Raw genomic sequence first — 24883 nt, forward strand, 5'->3', positions numbered from 1 at the left:
AACCAGCAAAACATTCATGGAAGTTCCTAAGCCCTAAGCCCAGGAGATGACAAATTTGAAATTTAGAACAAACCGCAGAAAGCACTCGATCCTTCTGAATTAGATTGTGCAAGGAGCCCGTTTCTCTTGAGAGGCTGCTTGTATTGAATAAGTCATCCCTACCAATCATGCTAGTAGCAAGCATTGACTTCCCAGAGTTTACAGTTTCTCGAATCACATGTGCTATAACATGAAAACGAGCACCATCATCCAACTTTCCATACCGGAATCGTACAAGAAGCAAAGACCTGAGCACAATGTTATAAGGCAAGAAAAAATTACTAATCTATATCCTTCCCCAAAACTAATATAACCAGTTGTATAACAAAAAATTTGGAGACTTGGGGCATATGGTAAACACTAATACCAGATGAAGAGTTGCAGTCTACTCTTGCTTTGCTCATCATCAGTGCCCAAAAAGGAAGGCAGAAGTGAGATGAACTGTTGGACACAGCGTGATGCTCTTTCTAGGGAAGCTCTGCAGAGATATATGATTAATAGTCGAAATACAATTCTTGGACACCTTTCCCCCTCAAAGCCATGGCTTTATCAGCAACTTTGTTTTGTTTTCCACTCAATGCATTGCCAAAGCCCCGGATATAACAACAGCAGCCATTTCTGTGGCAGGGATATTAAGAGATTCTACCAAGTCACGTGCTCTTTGCCCAAAAGATGGACCAACTGATACTGTAATTCTAGGCAGCATCTTGCTTGGACCCTTCCCATTCATCTCACTAATAACAATCCATAAGTTGTCAAATAAGTTCCACCACTTATCATTAATTATATCATCTTCACTTGTTATTGATTCCTCAGAAGCCAATGCGTTTCTGACAATGAAAAAGATTCACACAAAATACTAAGTTATTTATCACTGGACATCTTATATACCCACATGATGATGTATTCAATTCTCAGGCCACAGCAAAAAATAATTCAAACACAATTTTTGACGGTGCAACTTAAAGATAAGCAGCAACTGCTTTGCCAATAACCGATACATGTGAAATCATGAATTCTACATCTTAGCATGAAATATGAATATTCAACTTTAATGAAACTGAGGCCAACTTGATATTCCTTATTCTGTTTGAGATATTGTAGATGCCATTTGTGCAAAAGAATAAAATGCCAAGTGATAGCACCCTAGATCATCTCAACTAAAGCGCAAACAAATGATATAAAATATATCAGTTCCAGGGGCAAAGAATGAAACCAAGCTAGCAGTACCCAGACACTTTGTCATCAAATTCTCCTCGCAAGACCTCATGTAACAAAGTGGTATAATCTTTCTGGCCTTCTACCATTAAAGAATCCAGAAAAGACTCCGAACTAATAGCTGGAAACTGTAAGAAATAGAGATATCAAATTAACGTCATACTTAAGTGGACTAGCAAACTTCTCTAGCCTAAAATATTTATATAAGAATAGATGTAATGCAGTCAAATTCTTGAGTAAAATAATACCAGAAGTTTAATTCCAGCTTCAGATATAAGCATCTCATCAACCAGTCGCAGAAAGTATAATGTGTTGTCACGACAAGGCTGTGAACTAAAAATATTCTCCTCAGAAGATAAATCTACTAGCCTTTGAATCAAGTTGCCATATATGTCATAAAGCAAGTCTTGGCATGATATGCCACCCTAACAATGACAGAAATCAAAGTAAATTATCCATCAATGGCTAAAAAAAATCATTAAGTAGATTAAAATAAATACACTTTGTAGCATGGCAAGAAAATTTGACATACTTGCTCACAATGAACAAGAAGAAAATTTACAGTTTCCTCTAATCTTTGCCAGCCACTTTTTACAAATTGTATGTAATGACAAAGCACAACAGAGAAAACCTTCATCACAAGATTTTTCTCATTTGCCTCATAGTCACCACAATATCTTGAATCAGGCCTATAGGGTTTTACAATGTCAAGTGTCACGGAAGCTGTTAACCAAGCATTCCAACCAAATTCCTATCGCGAAATTTGAATAATTAGAAACACTTTAAAAGAAGACACTGAACAGAAAAATATGAATAATTAATTGTATGCAGTACCATTAATGCCTCTATATTCAAAGTATTTGAATCAAGAAGTTCAAGTAGATCACTAATTATTTTCATTCTTGCGGAAGCATCTTTGCAACCAGATAGGAATCTGAAAATCAGAACCAACATCTGAGGAAGGAAAAAGTGAGAATTTTTGCCTCTGCTTCTCTGCTTGTCCGTTGTACTATTTTTCTGTAACACCTGTAAACAAACAATTTCAAGGAATAGCTAGAACATACTCAACTAATAGAAAAATGAGGAGAAATTTCCATGATTGGTCTATCACCTGTTTGGGGCTAGCACCACCTAGAAGAACATCAAACAAGGCTGCACACAAATTATCCGTCTGTGGGAATTTAAACAACCTGTCAGATATAACTGAGAAGAGTGGTTGCAACCTTGAGCTGACTTTCTTGTTGTTTTCTGAAAGAGGTTTTGTTCTTCCAACTGCAAGATTGAAAAACCTTGTTGCCTTTTTCTCCGATGGGAAACCAACCAAAAGTCTTCCTATAAATTGCAAGCTGAGCAACCTGATAGGTTCATATTCCCTATATGAAACAAAATTGGAGGGTCACTATAAGACTTTAATTCTTAGCCATTGATTTAAAACAGACCATGTTTACTGTTTCACATCAAAGCAATTCCAGCCATTCAGAAGAAGGAAACACGTTAATTAATGAAACTATAAGCTTAGCTATCAGAATACAAAATACTTAATCAAGCACTTGCCCAGAAACTTGAACATTTTCTGCAACTGCATACTCTTCTAATCAGCAGTTGGAACAAACAAAAATAGTTAAAATTTTTCAACAAAATTGCAGTACACAATAGCGTCACCACATAGTGGAAAAACAGAAACATATCAAACAGGACATTGTCTCTCATGCCAAAAGTTTGCACATTTAACTCTTAATGCTGAAGGCATACCTCTGTAGCAGATTGACAAAAATGCGACAGCCACCTATCAGATTTACTTGTTCAAGGAAGGACATAAGTAATGGTTTTTGAGAAACAGCACGTATAACCATATTTAAAATATCCTCAATGCACGTCATATCATGGCTTGTTTCAAAAAAAGCTATAAGAGCTTTTATATCAGCTGGTGAAATGCTTTGCCTGCATACAACAGTTTTGTACCCAGTAAAAATAATGTCTTATATGTGTCGATTAAATTACTGTACATCAGGCAACACCAGATGCTCTCACCCAGTTGAGACATATACCTGAGGCTCATTTCACCAAGACTTAATAAAAGAAGACGAATTTTTTGTATTTCTTCTCTACTAGGTCTTTCTCCAATAACTTGTTTAGTAATAGGATGTAAAAGAGGTTGGCCTCCAATTGCAAACCGAGATTTCACATTATCCCAATAGCACTGCCGTATTATGTCAATAACACGAGGGAACTGGCACAAACTTTTAAGCATCCTCGGATCATTATCAAACTGTTCAATGAGAAACATGTACAGTTCACGTTGCACCTTGTAAACTGTGTACAGCCAGGTAAGGGGATTAAGAAAAATAGAAGATATGATTTCTTCTATGAGCAGCTCTGCCAATCCTAAAGAGGAAACTGGAAACATCAAAAGATGTATGATACATTCTTAAATGGTTGTGAAAAGAACTACAAAATCATAAAACTATAGGGTTCATCATGCATACCACAGGAAGATACAACATTAAACAAATTCTTCAATGCAGAGAGAGTTTCCATATTGAGTTGCTGAGGTGGAACCGATTGCAATAAAAATCCCAGTATTGAAAATCCAGAAAGAAGATGCATCTGTTGTTGATTTGCTAAGTTCTCATCTAAGACAGAAGCAACAAGCTCAATAACTTCAGCGGTCAAACGCTCTTTTGCAACTGGGAGGACTAGAGTGCTTTCTAAAACTTGAATTTCATCATTTTCATATCTATCAGACTGAGATATAAGAGGGAAAAACACAGAAACACCTCCAACACAGTAAATTATCTCTTTGAACAAGCGCCGGGAACATAACTGTGTACCAACCTTTATAGTTGCTTCAAATAAATTCTTATCCAATGCATGATCCAATACAGGTGAAACATTAAACAATTTCTTGCCATCACTTGCCTGAAAACAGAAGTCGATATTTAGGGTTCTGCTATACACAAAAGCAGATTACCTTTAAGACAAATGTGTGTATGCATGCATGTGCCCAAAAGGTAGAGATAAAGAACCTGTGCATTGAGCCCAAACACAATTTTTGATGCAAGACCATCTTTTGCTTCAAGAATTCCACTAGGCAATGGGTTACCCCCAAATGCAGTAGCTTCATTATCCAGGAAGGAATACATGTAGCTCGGTCCAAGGGAATGTACAGCCTTAACTTGCTCAGAGGAAATGACATCAGCAAACAAATAAAGTGGACCGATCTGACCAAAAAAAGGCAAAAAATCTGGGTTGGAGTTCCGTGTATTATCTTCACTTTGAGGCCATACCATTTTTGTACCAATGGAGCAGTTAGTCAATAATTCACTGACTTTTGCATATCTGAGGCATGAATATGATGGTCAGGGAACTTACCGGGTTGACTAACTATGTACACTTGAAAAATGTTTTAATGATAAAAAAAGAATACGAACTGAGAATGATTAAAGGTGGCATGTTACCTGCATCTTTCAGAAGATACGAGATTGCCATCAAGATAACATCTAAATAGGCTACCCCCAGAAAATGCTCTTCCAATGGTATGAGTAATACAAAGAAAGTGCCATTTCCTCTTGACTAGATTAACATGTGTCTGAATAGAATATTGTTTCAGATTGATAGACTGTGAAGGACATGAGAAGTACATCAGTAACTGCATGAAATTGGCAGTAATGCACAAGACATAAAGTGAAGAGAAAACAAGCCAATCCTTTTTGTCTAGAGTAATTTGTGCCCGGGGTGGAGAAGGGAACTTCTTTTCTAGGTTAAAATATGACATAGGTCCCTATACTCTTCACAGATTTGGAAGTTAGTCCCTCTACTTTTCAGATTTCAGAATTCAAGTCCACTTGCTAACACTTACAAATTATTTTTGTTAAATTTGTTAGTGTGACATTTTGAAATAATAATAATAATACTCACTTGATAACCATGTAACTAAAAAAATGTAGTAATGAACTTGAATTTAACAAAAATAATTTTAACAGTGTTAACAGTTAGGCCTAGAGGGACATATGGCATATTTCAACCGAGAATATGAATTAAGCTTTGGAAGAACCTTTCTAGAAACAAACATATAACACATCTTTTACCTTATATATAAGCTTATCTTTTGCTACTGCTGCTAAGAACCCTCTCCTATTTTCAGTGAAGAACTTGAAAAGCCCCATTGTTCCATTCTTGGGTAAGTCCTCCACCCTAAGCCAACATGAAAAAGAAAAACCCTTGTACAGAGGCCAATGCACAGGTGTTTTAATTATGATTCCCTACAAATATATATATTGGAATGTAAATATCAGTTACAAATTAGTCAAGTGACACAATAATTGAATGCAAAAGGTTCCAAAAGGACTTGTAACAATATGAATATCAGAAGAAATCGTAAGGGCTTACAGAGTCATTTCCATTGAGATCAAAGAAGCTAGTTGGTCCTTTCTCATTTAACATTGATAAAACAGTAGTCAACAATAATGAGCAGTATTGCAGTTGAGTCCCCACTTTCTCACTTCGAAGGAGAGCGAAAATCTTGCGAATATCCTTCCCGGATATGCTATAACCACCGATAACCTGAATCAATTGCGCAATTTTCAAAATGATACTGTCATCACCTTCTTGGACAAACCAGTCAAGAAGAAAATTAAGCATTCCTGCCACGACACACGAAGCTCGATTGGAAAGGGAATCCCTAACCAGCTGTTGAAACACACCGAGACCATAATGCCGCAAAGATTCACTGCTCTGGGCAATCACAAAATAGCAAGTAATGACATCAAATTTAAACAAACTACAGCTTATATATAGTAAGAATCATCTATAAATAGGAAATTTAGTAACTATCACATACAGAAGAAACAAGCAAGAAAAATGAATTACTAACCTTCTGTAGGACACTCAAATACAGTATGATCACATCTTCATTCTGAATTGAAGGACCAAAGAAATACATGTGAGAAGAAAAAACAGTGGCACCATGAGGAAAATGACAAAAAAGACTACAAAATTAGTTCACATGGTCAGACAATAGGGATGTAACTACCTGTTAATGCTATGAGCTATCTGCTAAAGCCAAAAGATCCGCAGGAGGATTGGACAAAAATATTAAATTAAAAAAATAGATGAGTCCGAACTTGAACATCCAACACCTGAACTTGGTACGGTGCTTTTAATAAAATTTATAGTTTTTTATATTATATTATTTAATTTATAATATATATAAAAATAAAATTTATAGTAATATATAATACTACTTCAAATTAAACACTAAAACTGTTCAAGATGATTATATATAAAAATTTAATAAATATATCTTTATTAAACATTAAATTAAAAATAATTTAATTTTTTTTTAAAAATAATGAGTGGACTTAAAAAATTTAGGTTGGGTCGGACTTGAACAAATATAAAATGTGTTAATATTATGCTAAAGCTTGACGTGAAACTAGCTCGACCCATGAACATCTTTAGATCTAACAATGTATCAAAGAGACATTTCAGAAAAATAAAATCACACCTTTATATGAGGGTTGTCTTTTATATCAAAATTTCCATCAACTAGCATATCAAGAAGTGCATTCAAAAGTGCTTCACTTGGATGCCATTGACAAAAGTCTAATAGCAAACTTTGCAATGTCTGATAACCCTTGCCAACAAGAGCTCTAAAAGCTTCCTGTAAAGATAAATAAATATAAAAATGCACCATAAAATGAGAATAATAGAAGAATTCCAAATGCATCATTACATATGGTAAAGCAAACTAGACCTTGTGAATGGATAAGCATAAATAAAAGTCCTTTACCAAGAAAGATCACTTTCTTTGCACCCTTAAGGAAAAGCATAGATAAAGGATTGGTTAAATTTTGCTATTAGTCCTTGTATTTTGCAAAAATTCTGAATTTAGCTCATGTACTTTAATTTAGTCATTTTACTCTTTAAATTTTAAAATTTCACTTCTCACCAAATTATAACTATCAAATTTATAAAATTAAGTTCTACTATTTTCAAAATCTGATGCAATAAATATATTATTATACATAAAATGTCATGCCCGCTTGTAATTTCCATATATTACTCATTACTAATCTAGTTAATGGATCAACGATTGTCATTTGTGTTAAGATTGGAATTTCAAATTTTGAAAAGTATAAGGACTTAGAATGATCCAATAGAAAAATATGAACTAAATCTACAAGCATATACATAGTACATAACTAGTAATTAAATAACGAATTTAAGTACTACTATTTAGGTTATGACTAAAATTTCAAAATTCAAAAGGTACATACACTAAAATTGATCACTTCAAAAAGTACAAAGACTAAATCTGCAACTTTCACTAAGTACAATGACTAATAACAGAATTTAACCTAAAGCATTCAATTATTCCAAAAAAAAAACTAACCAACACGGAAACAAATAAAACAAAAAAATGAAATGAAAATTACCTTTGAGGCATCATTCCTTGCAAGCAAAGAGGTAAGAGTTTGTAAGACAACCAAAACCAACATCTCTCCACGTGCTTCATCAAGAGTGCCATTCAATAAAGAGACAACATGCAAAAAGCATCCTCCATCTCTAAATAAAGCTTGGTAATGCTGATACAAACATCAAATTTGTAAGACAAATTCAATTGCCAAGTTGCCAAAGGTAAACGCAACTTTTAGGGTATGCTTAGTTGGGTGAAAAAGTGGAGATATGGAAGGAAAAAATGAAAAAGCGAAAAGGAACTAAATCTTAAAGTATGTTTGATAGGGAAGAAAAGAGAGAGGAAAGAAAATAGGAAAGATTATCATTTTTCATCCTAATGCATAAAAACCAATCATTTCAAATTAGAATGATGAGAGGGGGGAAAATGAAAGAAATGTATCTTAGTTCAAAATTATATATTTTTCAAATGTTTTATTTTTTTCTTTTCTTTTTTAACCCTACCAAGCAATGAATGAAAAGAAAATTAATTTCTTTCAAAATTTCCATCTTTCCTACCAAGTACTATAGAAAGAAAAATTATATTTTTCATTTTTCTATTTTTCTACCCTTTCAATTTTCCATTACACTTTACCAAACAAATCCTAATAGTAAAGTGAAAAGAAAATTGAAAAAATGGAAAACTGAAATATGAGCATCACTAAAGTGAGCACAGGGAATATACCACTAGATCAGTCTGGAGTATATCCATCATTCCATTCAACAGATTAATAGACAGTTCAGCAAATCTTTTCTCCTTTTCCTTTATAAGATTGAAGGTCTCTAAATATTTTGAGCATACATATAACATTGCTTTACGATCTTCTCCTGCTAGTGATACAACCTAAACAAATGGGAAAAAAAGAGGAACAAGTCTATTTATTAAGGAGTTAATAAGATAAAAGTACCGTGTAAACCCATGTATTACGAGTTAGATTGCATTTTACCATTTTTATTCAAAAAATGAGCAAATTCATCCCTGTATGTAAGATGAAAGAGCAGATTGACCATTCTGTTAAAAATTCCATTCATTTTTACTATTAAGTACCAATTTGGTTGATGGAACAACCAAATAATGACACTTAACATGTCACATGTACCTCATGCTGACATAAAAGAATTGATTCAAGCAAAATGGATGGAACTTTTACCAGAAGAAATGGATGAAATTTTTGACATGGATGGACTAATTTAAACAACCGGATAGTAATAATCACTCAACAGTAGAAGTACATGAAACTTTTAACAAGACCAATTTGCTTTTTGATCTAAAGTACAAGGATCAAGTTGCCCATTTTTCTAGTAGAGAAAGAAAAATGTAATTTGACCCCTAGGGACCTCTATGGTACTTGATAATGATAATAATAACCAAAAAAATAAAATATTTACGACAGCATCGAAAACATACCTTCATGAGGTCAAGAATGTATTTAAGAACATGATTTTTATAGCCTTCTTCCCAAAACAATTCAAACAAACAGTCAATGCAGGTAGAATCATGCAAAATTAAACTCTTAGCATCATCTGCTACTGAGAAAAATTCCTTAAAGATTTCCATGCATGTCTCCGTGCCTTCAATTATGAATATCTCACGTGAATCAAATCTTTGGAGACCATTAGACGGAAACCCTTCCAAATAATTATTATCAGTCACAAGGCTAATGTTGGTTGACTGTTTTGATTCTTGGGCCAAAATGCAAGCAACCTTAAGAACCCTGGAAACTGCATTGAGTGAGTTAAAGGAAGCAATAGTTTTCTCAACTGATTGCTGTAATATCTGAAGCAGACTTTTTGCGAGAACACTGGCAATCTCAGGGTTACAAGCACATTGTTCAAGAGCCTTTATTAAAGCAGACAATTCAGGCTGTCACAACATATAGTGAGGAAGTTAAAAGTTAAACAAACTCAGAAGCACAAAAATACAACCCTTTAGGTAAAAGTATTATGGAGGCTCTTTCACTAAGAGTTGGATTGCATTTTGTCCCATTTATTTAAAAAAATAGACAAATTAGTCCTTATATGTTAGATCCAAGAGTAAATTAGTCTTTTCTATTAAAAATTTCATCTATCTCTATTGTTGAAAACGGGTTTGGCTCACAAAATAACTATACAGTTATACATGACGTACCAAGTGTACCTCATTTTGACATACATGAGTCAATTTTTAACAGTAGAAAGGGATTGAATTTTAATAAAATAACCAGTTTGTTTTTTTATTTAACATACAGGGACTGATTTGTCTATTCTTTTAGTAGAGGGATCAAAATGTAATCTGACTCCTAATACAACGGCCTCCATGGTACTTTTACCGACCCTTTACAACCTAATCAAGAATAAATCTTTTATATGTTACTGCTAGAAGTGTAAAACAAACTGGAACATTCATACCATAACACATACAAGCACATATATGCAACGAAATTAAAGGGTAAATAAACATTTTGGTACCTGAACTTGGCTTTGAGATTCTAATTGGTACTATAAAGGGATTTTTTTTGTCCAGTAAAGCACTTGAACTTGGCTTTAAGGTTCAATTTGGTACCTAAAATTTAATTTTGTCTGACTAGGTACTTGAACTTGTTTCTTGGTTCAAATTTGTACCTGAACTTATTTGAATCAATTTAAACTATGAACTCAAGTTCAGGTACTAATTCGAATCAAAAAGCCAAGTTTGGGTACTTAATTGGACCAAAAAAACCTTAGGAATCAATTTAAACATTGAAGCCAAGTTCAAGTACCAAAACGTATATTTACCCAAAATTAAACAATGAGTCAAACATCCAAATCATACTTCAATTAATACATAACCATATGATAGGTATAAATTTAAATATTTACAATTTATATAACAAGGGCTAACTAGTAACTAGCTAAGAAATTATTTTTTTCATGAATGAAGTGCAATGAAGATCAATTGTTTCATAAATAATACCTTAGATATGACAACGACTTACCAAGTTATTGAGACTCCCATTAGATGTTGCTGCTAACTCCACAAAAGTTATCACTTCTCTTTGAATAGTTCCAACCCCATTATCCTTTAATTGAACAACATTGCTCCAACAAGAAGAGTACTTTTCAAGCTTTTCTAGAGACCCTTCATTGTATGTACTAATCTCTTTAAAAGGTTCCTCGGAAGCTGATCCTAAATAGAAAAAATTCTCAGAGAAGATAAGGTCCCATATTCCGGCTTTGCGAAACACTTCAAGCAATGTAGGTGAAGAAGTAAGAATCTTTTTGAAGGCCTTGAGAACACAATGTTGCAAGGTATTGATGAAGACCCTTCAAGAAAAAGAAACAATGTGAAAGGTTATAGACTAGGGGATGAAAATAATGCTAAAAGAAGAATAGAAGGTTAAAATATGCTATAAGTCCTTGTACTCTTTGTTTCTAGGAATCTAGTCTCCATACTTTTCAGATTTCAAAATTCAAGTCCAACTTTTAGTACTGCTAATTTTTTTATTGAAGTCAAGTTCATTACAATGTCAACAAATTTAACAAAACATTACTAATGATTGAACCTGAATTTTGAAATTTGAAAAAGTACAATAACTAAATTCTAAAATTTTGAAAAGTATAAGAACTTATGACATATTTTAACGAAAATAGAATCATCGCTCGCAAGAGTCTGCATGTTGCTTAATACCCAGGGACGAAGCCAGAAATTTTACTTTAGGGGAGGGGGGGCTAAGATAAAATTAAAAAAATTGGAAGAGCCAAAACTAAAAATTTTGTGTTAAAATGACTTAAATTGATTAATTAATTTCTTCAAGGGGGCGTAAATGCAAATTTTTCATTTATTTAAAGAGTCAAAAGAGATTAATTAAAATATCCAATTCACGAAAGCCTGGAAAGGCAATCATACCATTCAACTAAGGACCTGCCCGCCCCTTTAGCTACGCCCCTGTTAATACTGCAATAGAACTACAATAGAAAAAAAAAACACAGAGAAACCTTACCATAAATGTCTTGGAAGTTCATTTTTATATGCACACGTCTTGATGGATGGGAAAACTACAAGCAAAACCTTTATGACCCATTTAATTGAAAGTTCACCATAAATTGAAGAAATTTGTTCATGATGAGATTTAACATCTTCTGGAGCAAGAAGGAATAAGCAAAGGACTTTGCTTAGCTTCACAATACAGTCATTCCAAAGCTGAATACAAGAAGCCTTGTCAATTAAAGGAATAGAAGGCTCCATCAATGAACTATTAGCATTATCCTCATTTGTTAAGTATAAAATGGCTGCTTGGTTGCCGTCTTGTTGCATAAAAGAATCGTTCATTTGTTGCTTGTACTCTTGAAGCATGAAAGCAGGTGAACAAAAGCCATTTGCAAATTTATGGACTCTTTCATTTTCACATAGGAATTGTAGGTTACTCACATTCTCAAAGCTGATTACTTGTTAAGGTCATTAATATGCGTTTCATGCACAACTGATAACACAAAAAGGTGAAAGTACCTAAGAGATACTGTATCAAATTAGTCTTTGTTATTGAATAGATTAACTTAATCCCTATACTATTAAAAAGAATAAAATAAGTCTAAATTATAACAAAGTTAACATTTGTTGTATAAAAAAAATCTTGACTTTTTTTTTCAGTTCTAGTTCAATTCCAGATAAAAGACATCATTTGTTGAACCAAAAAAACTTTAAAAATATTAACTTTGTTAAAAAATAAATGATATTTTTTAAACGGTAAATGTTAACTCTATTCTAATTTGGTCTTATTTGATACTTTTAAATAGTACAGGGATTACACATTTAATAATACAGAAGCTAATTTGATACAATTTCTATAATACAAGAATCTCCTAGATACTTTCACCATAAGATACTCTTTACAAAACTTTGGAGGAATCACAAAAACAAAATAGGTGTGCTGTATATTACTGCACTAAGCATAAGATTTAAGATAGTATAGCATGGTAGCAAATATGCACTTACATAAGATATAATTGTATCTTCAAGAAGTGATATTATTCCAATTAGCATTCAAAAGATTAAGAAATTTCATTTTTCACACAGAAACAAGTAAAGCATTAACTTGCAAACAACAAAACCACACAAGATTTTGAATACAAGAGAAATGGTATATAGGATACACGGCTTCCCTAAGAACTTCTAATGAAAGAACATGGAGCTCAAAAATTTTCAACAATGTACTTTTTTCTCTGCATACAAGTTAACCGCCAGAATAAAAGATCAAGAAAGAGAAGTAGAAATAAAATATTCCGCTAAAATTCTAAGATTTAAATGCAGAATGCTTTAAATAATGGTTAAGATCCACTTTATTATTTTCTCATCCATTATTATTCAATACAATGATCATCACCATTTAAATGTGTAGGACCCATGTGAGATCCATCTATAAAATGTGAAAATCAACTTGTGAATGGTGATTAAACACGTATTGAACATTTAGGAATGAACAAAAGTAATGGAATGGAGCAAAACCCTTTAATAGAGAGTAGAAATCTAATGCAAAATAAACTAATTGTACAATATAAATATGTGGAAATTTGGGGTTCTTATTCCAAGATTATTGGGATTTTGATAGACTAAACTGAAGGGATTTGGTTGACTAATTTGGAGAACTGTGTACAGCTAAATAGGAGGTGCACAGCTATTACATTCTTATGATTTTTTTTAATGGTATCAAAGCCATTTGGCTTTTTTAATTTAAGATTTTACCCATGTTTTGCCTTTGTTTGTTCAATTTGAAACAATTGACTGATACAATCCATTGCCCAAAAAAGTGTTGTTATGTTGAGCATTGGCAAGATTATCTGTTTTGAAGCCTCATACCACATGGCAGGTAATGCATCATTTTTACAAGAATGCAACCCTTGTCACGAGAATTATAAAGTCAAAAGTGTCAATTGGTCACTTTCATAAGTCATTGGCAATGGGAATATGATCATGTCCAACACATTAGTACTTCATTCTATCCTTTTGGTTCCAAAGTTAACATGCAACTTGCTGTGAATTAGTAAACATACTAAAGATTAAAAGTGGGGTTTTTTACTAAAATATTACAAAAAAAAATAAAAATAATCAAAATAATATACAAAAAAGTTTATTTACCAAAATAATACAAAAAAAAACAGCTGAATGGAGGGTGTGCCACAGGCGGCACCAATGGTGCCTGCGGCAGAAGCGGCACCAGCATGTTCGTATTTCAGCCCTTTATTCGTATTTTTTTCCGAATTTTATTACTTTAAAAAAATATACTATTTTCTAATTTTGTTATTTTACATTATTTTAGTAGATTATGTTTGAAATGTATTCATTTAGTGTGTTTTTATTTAAATTAAAAAAAACCCTTATTTCGGCCCTTTGTTCGTATTTTTTTTCCCGGATTTTATTACTTTAAAAAAATATATTATTTTCTAATTTTATTATTTTAAATTATTTTAGTACATTATGCTTAAAATGTATTAATTTACTGTGTTTTTTAAATAAATTAAAAAAAACTCTTATTTCGGCCCTTTGTTTGTATTTTTTTCCCCGAATTTTATTACTTTAAAAAAATATATTATTTTCTAATTTTATTATTTTACATTATTTTAGTATATTATGTTTGAAATGTAATTCATTTAGTATATTTTTTAAATAAATTTTAAAAAAATTCTTATTTCGGCTCTTTGTTCGTATTTTTCCCAGAATTTATTACTTTAAAAAATATAATATTTCTAATTTTATTATTTTACATTTATTTTGTATATTATGCTTGAAATGTATTCATTTAGTGTTTTTTTATTGAAAGTAATAAAATCCGGAAAAAAATACGAACAAATGGCCAAAATAAGGGTTTTTTTAAAATTTATTTAAAAAACACACTAAATGAATACATTTCAAACATAATGTATTAAAATAATATAAAATAATAAAATTATAAAATATTATATTTTTTAAAAGTAATAAAATCTAGGGAAAAAATACGAACAAAAGGCCAAAATAAGGGTTTTTTTTAATTTATTTAAAAAACACAGTAAATTAATACATTTCAAACATAATGTACTAAAATAATGTAAAATAATAAAATACAAAAATAATATATTTTTATTGAAAGTAATAAAATCTGGGAAAAAATACGAACAAATGGCAGAAATAAGGATTTTTTTAAAATTTATTTAAAAAACACACTAAATGAATACATTCCAAACATAATGTACTAAAATAATGTAAAATAATAAAATTAGAAAATAATATATTTTTATTGAAAGTAATAAAATCTGGAAAAAAATACGAACAAAGGGCCGAAATAAGAATTTTTTAAATTTATTTAAAAAATACACTAAATGAATACATTTCAAACATAATGTACTAAAATAATGTAAAATAATAAAATTAGAAAATAGTATATTTTTTAAAGTAATAAAATTTAGGAAAAAAATACGAACAAAGGACCGAAATAATGGTTTTTTTAATTTATTTAAAAAACACAGTAAATTAATACATTTCAAGCATAATGTACTAAAATAATGTAAAATAATAAAATTAGAAAATAGTTTATTTTTTAAAAGTAATAAAATTTCGGCAAAAAAATACGAACAAAGGGCTAAAATAAGAGTTTTTTTTTTAAATTCAAATAAAAAAATACACTAAATGAATACATTTCAAACATAATCTACTAAAATAATGTAAAATAATAAAATTAGAAAAAAATGTACTGCTAGGTTTTCCTCCCATTGCTTATTTTAGGATTTGGATTCGAGGAAGGCGATTGGCATTACTAAGGAAGTTGGAGATCTCTACCAAATTAGGGGTAACGATCCTTAGAATGCTTAGACTCGTTATGTTGCCTCCTCTACTGTCAATGTTTCGAGTTTATCTTCATTTCCTGATAAAGATGGTACGATAATTCTATGGCATTTTTATCTAGGACACCCAAATTTCATGTACTTGTCTAAGTTGTTTCTATCACTGTTCATCAATAAAATTCCAAAATCTTTCCCATGTGAGGTTTGTTATTTGGCAAATTGTAACACCTATCTTCTTCAATAATACAAACCATCTCAACCTTTCTCAATCATCCATAGTCAAACTTATGGACCATTTCGGATTCCAAATATTATTGATGCAAGATGGTTTGCATTCTTTGTTGATAAAAACACCCAAATCACCTAGTTATTACTTATGGAAGATAAATCTGAGGATGGGCCTTGTTCAAATTCCATGCTTCAAAATCAATTTCAAGGTAGTATTTATATATTCAGGACTGATAATGCATAAGAGTACTTCAATTCAATTCTAGGAAGTTATCTCCTAGAAAATGGGATTATTCATTAGAGTTCATGTGTAGATACTCCTAAACAAAATCAGATAGCTAAAAAGAAAAACAAACACCTTCTTAAGGTACCTGGATCCATTACGCTCGCTGGTAATGTTCCTAAACATTTTGGGGGGCGGGGGAACAATATTAACTGCTACATATTTGATCTATGGACTGTCATCACGAACCTTGAAATTTGATACCCCTTTCCATCAAACAGAGTCGTGACTAATATTCCACCCAAAGTCTTTGAATTTTAATCTATGTCCATGTTTCCTCTCATCAACAATGTGCACTTGATCTAAAGTTAATCAAATGCATCTTTCTAGGGCACTCATCTCATCAAAAGGGTTACAAGTGTTGTTGTCCCTTAACTAGGAAAATGTATAACACTATGGTTGTAACCTTTGTGAAAAATGTGTCTTATTATCCCAAAACTTCTATTTAGAGGGACAAATTACAAGGCCAAGAGAAATATCAATTTTGGTAAGGTTGAAATTGTGTATATATAAGATACCATAAAAGCTGTATTTTTTAAAATTGAATTAAAATTTTAATAGATAAATTCACTACAGAAAGGCTAAAATAAAGGGATTTTGAGTGTGATTTTTCTTTCTTATTACACTCTACCTTTCTCTATATACAAGGCTGGAATTTCTTCATCTTAATTTCTCTTAGATATCTTCATGAATCTTAAAAGTTTCTCTAAGAATTCTTCATGAATTCTTCATAATTTCTCTTAGAATTTCTAATACACCTTTTCCCATTGCATGTATCTATGTTCGTTCACTAAATAATTAAAAGGTTCAGGTTTTAAACAACAAATAGAAGCGGACAAAAAAGAAAGAAAATTTAACCAGAACAAAAAAACACATGATAAGCTTAGTTATGTCATCAAGCGGCCAAAAATAAGGTGAGGAGGAGATGCAGCTGATGGAAACTTAAAAGGAGGTGACTAGGAAACATTCTAGTTTTACCTCCTCAACAACAAAACCAAATGGAACTTACTGATTCTAACTAGTAAGTTCAATAGAATATCAAGACACAAGTGAAAACCCTAAATAGTTTCACAAAGTACCTTGGCCCATCAGCATTTGAGTCACTCTTTAAAAGTAAGATATTAATTGGTGGAAGTGCAAGTCCATCCAATAGAACTTCAAGCCCTCCAATGCTTTTGAAATGATTTTGACCACGAGAATTATTAGAAAGCGCAACAAAAAGGGTTCTCAAAGTCAAGCACTGCAGTGGCATATCTGTCCACTGTTCTTTCATGCTCAACCTTCTCATGACACGCATCAACTCTGAAAAACAAACAGTTTTGATGAACAAAAATAAATGCAAAGAATATATTGAGTTAGTTTCAAATTAAGAAACATTTCAACTAAAAACACAACTAAGATTATAATCATGGTTTAAGTTAGTTTCAAATTGAGAAACATTTCAACTAAAAACACAACTAAGATTATAATCATGGTGTAAGGTGGTAATCAAATAGTGGGTGAATCTTCAAGGCCCTAGGTTTCCGAATGCTGCCATCCTTTTAATACAGTGAGAGGGTTCGTTGAGGTTTAAGGATGGAGTCAACGTCAGAAAGCAATAAATAAAGTACACAACTCAATAACCCTCAGCAAATTCTAATTTAGGAAATTGAAAAAAGAAATGAGAGATGACAACATAATCACACATGCCAACCAAGTTAGTCTTACACTCCCAAAATGAAGGTTAATTTGGGATGGCCAAGGGATTAATTAAATTAATATGAATGCAAACAAACAAATTGAAATAATGGGAATCTAACTTTTTTTATAAGCAAGTTATAGCAAGCACACAAAATATTTAAACAAGATAGAAATAATCAATGCTAGCAAGATAACAATTAATGATGGAGAATATTGGAGAGGAGGTCATACTAAGTCTAAAAGAACCCAAAAAAAATCAGTCTTGAAGATATAAGCAAGCATAATCTAACAAATAATGAGAGTATGAGATGTATAAAAAGAAGAGTACCAATTACCAATTATAAGGATATTATTTTTCAATTTTTAGCATAACAAATAAACTTATTACAGCCTCATGGTATCTTCTATTCTGTTGCTGTTCAAAGTAATATATGTTTTGCAGCCATAGCAAATGGTTCACGCATGTTACCAAGTTGCATGAGATGATAAACAGAACTGCCTAACTTACCTACTAACCAATTAAGGCCACCGGCTTCCATCACTGAGACAATAGCCTTCTGATGCCAGTGTAGCCTTGTTTCAGAAAGAGAACCCTTTAAACTATTAGAAGAGTCAATTGAAGATGAAGCACCAATTTCATAAGAACCTTCAGTAATATTGTACATCTGAGCTTTCTCATATATATTTGAATCTAAATCAATTAAGCTACACATGATTGACACCACATATACAAGTAGTCGCTGTAAGAACCCTATTTTCTCTGTAAGAAAATTAGAAAGATTCTCATCGACAGAAAGTGAACCAGTCATTGTTTTGAGTTGGATAACTGCCCCTGGAATTACAAAAAAGAAAGAAAAAGAAAAAAAGGAATTCAGCAATAAAATTCAAACTCCCATTTAAGTTTAATTAGAAGTACAAATAAAAAAGACAAGTTCGTGTCAGAATTAATGGGAAAAATCAGAATACAAAGAAGAATCAAATTGAAGAATTACTAATTAGAATAAGACCCTGTTGAAAAAGATACATAATTAATACCAGTTAAGCCTCAAACAATCCAAGACCTGATCGACAAGTTTTTACAAAATAGCAACATCACAAGAAATTTGACCACTACAGAAAACATTAGACCTCTAATGAAATGCAAATTGAATTTCAGTAAAAGTACACTACAAACAAAAACTGACAGTATCTAAAGTAACAATACATAGGCCATTAATAAATTAATCAACCTTTCATTAGTGCTGTAAGTTTCTGAATTCCATCATAGTAGCCAAAAACTCTACAATTATGCAGTGAACGAGCAATAATTTTTAAAGCATACAAAACAGGTAACCCTTCGGAAGTGATTATGAAGCTTATGGTTGCAGCAGGAAGGTCTGTTGTTGTTCGTCCCGCACTAGTATTTACTGGATTCATAATGAAAAGAACAAAGAAAATAAAATTACCTATTAGACATTTATACTAGATACTCAATCAATCAAAATATAAGAAAAGAGAATCATAAAAATGAGAGAATTAAGAGAGCATACTACCGTTTCCACCCATAATAATCTCCAGTAACAATCTCTTTTGATTGATAGTTTCAAATAAACAGTCAATGTTTTCCAATAAAGGACATAACAATAATGTAATAACATAAATAGGAGTTCTAGCAATTACAAGGGATATCTTATAAAACTACAAAGAGCAAACAAAATTTTAATCAATTATCACAGTAAAAAATGATTATCAGAAAATTTATCACATTAAAAAATAAAACTTTAAACTGAACTAGTTTTTTTTTTTTTAACTGAACTAGTTCTTAACAAAGTTTAGGTTGCATATAAAATTTTATATTTTTAAGCATAGCTAACTTTTTTTTTCTTCCTCAAAGAACAAAGGTTTTAAAATGTAGAAGTTTTTCCCCATTCTAATTCAATTTCCAATTTTTGTCTTTTTTCCTATAAATGTGATAAAAGTAAGTCCTTCCTACCAACAAATAATCTGCCCAAATGAAAGCAACTTCCTGAAAAGATAAACATCAACTTACTCTCAGAGACCAAAGTGGTTAATTGCATAATCTCTTCAGTCAAAGTCAAAATTATCTCAGAAGGATGCCCAGCAAAACAACCAACAATATCATTACCACTTGTAGAATTCTCTCCAGGTTGAATAGCCGTTGGGGCAGCCTCTGGCAACTGGCCATAATTAACAGGCTCCCAATTCTTGAATACTATCAGAAACTGCTTGAGGAAAACATGAAACAACCTTTTCTTTTCCTCCTAAAGTCATGCAAATTGGGGAGGCAAGACATGAATATAGAAAACTGAAGATAATTTCATCAATAAATAAACCTTAAAGATGAACGTTAATATTTTCGCATAAATATTTCAATAATAAGATACTATTTTTATAAATATGAGCATACATGTAAAAGACCTAAATTCCAGGAGGGAAAAAGAATAAACCAGAAAAGCAATTGCTCAAAACTGATGAGAGGCCACCTAATGTGAGAAAACACTTAAAAGACCTAGTAAAATTATTTCCAAGCATCACCTAAGAGCCTTTAAAATTGTGAATTTTATACTCTGTGAGTAGTTAAGAATACTACAATAATACTAAACAATCATGAATGAACTTCCCATGCTTGAAGGTTCAAGACAGGTTTCCTCTCTAAATCTTTTACCTTTAGCATAATGACCACACTCCATTTAGAGGTAGTCTAATAACGGCTTATATTATATGTCATTTTCACCTCCTACCAAGTTGTTAATAAATCATTCCTTTTCTTGGACCAAATCTAGGAAAAAGAACACATGAAACTCATTAACTAAAATGAGTAGGTAAAAGAAGACTCTACAAATGCAGTGAAACTAGAACTACTTAAAAAGGATTCAGAAAAGTTTTAACGCATGAAGACATACCTTATCAGCAGTATTCTCGTATCTCTCCCACAGTGAACTCAAAACTGCCTCATCATCTACTTCGCTGGAAGAAAAATGCCAACATGAATGAAGAACTAAATGAACTGTAATGGAACTTCAGGAACAAGAAATTAAGGTAAATCAAGTGCATGCAGCATCACCAACAGATAAATCACACCTCTAAGTTAGCTAGACCCTCACCAAATAAGGAACTAATTGTTGAGGGTGCATTTGTCAGTCAAACCTACAATATAAGACAAGCAACAAAAAATCTGCCAAGGGCATAATGGCAGCAAGAATAAGTGATTAACCAAGCCCAACTTACACAAATCTGAATTACTTTGCTAGTAATTTATCTCCTATAATTCTGTAATTTATTAATGTTTTCCTTTTTAAATAATATAATGCCTACTATATAGAGGTCATCGAGAAGAAAAAATGGAATAAGCATAAAAGTTTATTTCTATTATTCTTTTGAGGTCTGAAGGTTCTCTCTAAAGATCCTTTATTATCCTTTCCACCGTAGGTTTGTCCAAGAAGGAACATAGCACCAACTAGGGAAAATCCACCCTCATCTTTTGGTTCATCACCCTGTGACTTGGGCCTATTCTCATGCACACGATAATTTGGTATCAAAGCAGCTGATAGTCCTAGGAAATGTATAATATGAGGAAATGGAGGACACAAATATACAAAAGAAAAGGTCGTCTAGAAGAGTTGTCCAATCAAATGTCACAAATCCTATGTTAATTCAACCAGCAACAACCCGGGGGTGTGGCAGTAAGCTCTAGATGCCAAGGACACCATCTTGACCAAGATGATAGACCCATTAGGATTCAAACAACAAACTTCATTCCCAAGCACACCAAACTTGATTTTCCCACCTGTGACGGTACTAATGATCTTTGGGCTGGTTAAATATGTCAGTAGCTTTCTAATAACCAGTGCGCTAATGATATTCATAAGTTTCCATTAGCATCCTTCCATGTGACAGGAGAGGCCCAACCTTACCTTGGGTGTTGTTCAAAGAATACTGACGGTTTGAGGCTTGGTCCACTATTAAGGAGCAAATGATTAGGAGAACTCATCAACCTTTGCCAAATCAGCATTGTTGATGATTATTTGAGGAAATTTTCTTGGCATTATTAGCTCAAGCCATTTCAATCCAACCAGAACAGTAAGAATTTTACCACAAGCCTGTCAAAGTAATTATAAGAGTGGAAGTCAAACTTCAGTGTCCCCAAAATCTAGTTGCAATCATGAGTTCGGCTTGTGCCTTCGAAAGAAAACAAAATTTGGCTCAGCCCAAGAAGAAACCATAACTAACCAAGAGTTAGACATCATCAAAGGCCTTCTCACACCATCTATTCCTGCAATGCGGGCTACAAATTTAGCTCAAGCAAAATTAGCCTCAATCTCAAGCACAGGCAGCACCAAGGAACCTATCTTTAAGTGCTTGACATGAGTTGAAATGGAAAAATGCAAGTCTAAGGGTGGTGCTTCAATTGCAACAAACCCTACACTTTTGAGCATCAGTGCAAAAAACCTTTTTTGGCTAGAAGTAGAAGATTGGACCCAGATGAAATAATCCATTCATGCAATCATAGGAGTTCAACATTCAAAAACCATGCAATTGTTAGCACAAGTTTAGAACTACCCTCTCACAAATTCTGGTTTATTTAGGCAACATATATAATTTTCTAAGTGAAAATGCGGCCAAGAAATTGGGACTTCCAATCAACAAAGCAACTTGTATGAACATGAAAGTGGCTAATGGTGCAAAAATACCTAGCTTCAAGTTTGTAAGTCCCAACACTCTTTTATTACCATTTTTTTGTCATTTCACTATATTGGTTTGATGTTGTTTTAGGGTAAAATGGTTGGATTTAGGACTAATATCATGCGATTTCTCTTTTCTAACCATGGGTTTTGAGTTAAATGAAGAACATGTGAGTTTGCATTGGTTGTCAACAAACAGCCAGCCTAGAATTTGCACAATAAGAGCCACAAATAAAGCCCATGAATTAGAAGACTTGCTGGCAGAACTTTCAGATTATTCCAAGAGCTCACTAGGCTTTGTCCAACTTGGGCATGTAACCACAAGATAGGTATGCTTCTAGATCAGGCATTGTGGTGGCTTACCCTTATTAGTATTAGCATCTGTAGAAGGATGAATTTAAAAGACAGTGTACCGAAATGTTGAGCCAAGGAATTATCCAACTCAATACATCTCCCTTCTCTTCACCAACCCTATTGGTTAAAAAGCAAGATGGCACATGGACATTTTGCATAGACCACAAAGAATTGAATGCTTGAACTATCAAGGATAATTTCTAATTATAGTGGTAGAACTACTAGATGAATTACTTGGAGCTCTACTTTGCACTAAACTGAACCTCAAATCAAGTTAGCATCAAACTAGAATGAACTGAACAAACATTGAAAAGACTATCTTCAACATCAACCATGGTCACTTTGAATTCTTAATCATATAATTTAGATTGACGAATACCCCCTCAACCTTTCGTGCATTGATGAATGAGATATTTCAACCCTAACTAAGAGAACTTATTCCCGTTTTCTTTGATGATATTTTAATATACAAGTCTAGGGAGAAACATCTTCAACGCATCAAGAAAGTCTTGGAACACTTAGGTGCTCATCACTTATTCTTGAAAAAGACTAAATGCACATTTGGAGCTAAACAAGTGACATACTTGGGGCACATTATTCAGCTAGTCAATGATGTTGAAAACAAACGGGATCGGACAGTTTAAAAGATTCAACTAGGAACCGACAGGTTCAGCAATTAATTACATATATTCAAACTAACATGGGAAACCAATTTAAAAAAGGGAAATTATTTGGTACCCTGCCAATGGAGTTTTTAGACTCCAGAAGCAGGGTCAAAGGGTTGACAAGTGTCCTATAGGGGTACGATAAAATATTAAAGATAAATAAATATTTTTAAAAAAGAGACATGTCAAGTTTTCAAGGATGCTTATGGAATAAAAAATGCTAAACCCATTAAGTATATCTCGAGGCCACTAACCATGGATAATGTTACCATTAACCTCTAATTTGAGTCTCCACCTTCAAATTTAGGCATTTAACTCATCTCTATCCCCTACCCAAAAGATTAGGGTTTAAAATATCTCCCAAATCGACTAATCTTTCTAGCTATTGTCGAACCTATTAGTTCTTACTTATCAAAAAACTATTACAAATTCGTCAATCATTTTTGTGTAAATTGGTTGAAAATTGAATTGAAAAAAGAGAAAAGGAATAAGGAAAGAAGATAGGAGATGGGAGTTAGAGGTTCCTCACAAGAATAAGGATTAAAGCTAGGAAATTGATAGAAGCTCGGAACTAGAGAAACAGGGGAATAAAAAACCAAGAAAAAAGTAGAAGAATTGAGGTAGGGAGATCAAAAAGATATTGATGAATTTATCTTTATTAGTTTCTTCATGCTTTAAACATGGTTAAATGGAAAATTTAGCAACAAGTGTATCTCACAATTCCCATAATTTGTTGATATTGTTGCCATTTTGATAAAGCCAAAATAATTTGCAAGAAAACCTAATTCCCATTATTTTGATAGTTGCCATTCTCACAAAGTCCAAGCAAAGTAAAAAGGCGGTATAGCTCAACCCACTAAAATTGTCCAATTGAACCGAAAACCAATAATTCCACTGTTTCTACTATCAACTCAGTTTTTAAATCATTGCAGCCAGTGGAGTTTCAGCATATCCTAGAAAAATCAAGACAGTAAGAGATTGGCCCAAACCACATTCCACCAAAGCTCTTAAAGGATTCCTTATATTTGCTGGATATTATAGAAATTCATTCAAGATTATAGACGATTAGTAGCACCCTAAACCAATTTACTAAAGAAGAATTCTTTCCATTTGAGTACCGAAGCTATAGAATCATTCTCTCAACTCAAGGCTACCTTTTCTGTTGCCCTGTCCTTAAGCTGTCAAATTTCACAAACACCCTTTTGGTAGAGTGTGACACTTCAGAAAGAGGAATTGAAGCTGTCCTACAGCAACAAAGACACACCACAGCTGTTTTTAGTCGCAAATTGACAAACCATCATTTCAAGTTACCTAATTATGAGAGAGAATTAACAGGACTCAGCCAAGGCAGTCCAAAACTGAAGACCTTAATTGTGGTGTCTTGCCTTTCTCATACAAACATATCACTACAGCCTCAAATGCTTGTTAGAGCAACAGTTAACTACTTTCCCACAACATTGGCTCAATTCCCAAAGTTGAGTACAAGCCAGTAAAACTCAACAAGGTAA

At 32.6% G+C, this 24883-nt stretch overlaps 1 pseudogene; it reads right to left on the minus strand.

The window, feature by feature from the left end:
* LOC107942393 (BEACH domain-containing protein B-like) overlaps positions 1-24883 on the minus strand; it is a 35483-nt pseudogene that overhangs the window by 7781 nt on the left and 2819 nt on the right.

Source organism: Gossypium hirsutum, chromosome D06, assembly GCF_007990345.1.
Source record: "Gossypium hirsutum isolate 1008001.06 chromosome D06, Gossypium_hirsutum_v2.1, whole genome shotgun sequence".
In the NCBI taxonomy this organism is placed as follows: domain Eukaryota; kingdom Viridiplantae; phylum Streptophyta; class Magnoliopsida; order Malvales; family Malvaceae; genus Gossypium; species Gossypium hirsutum.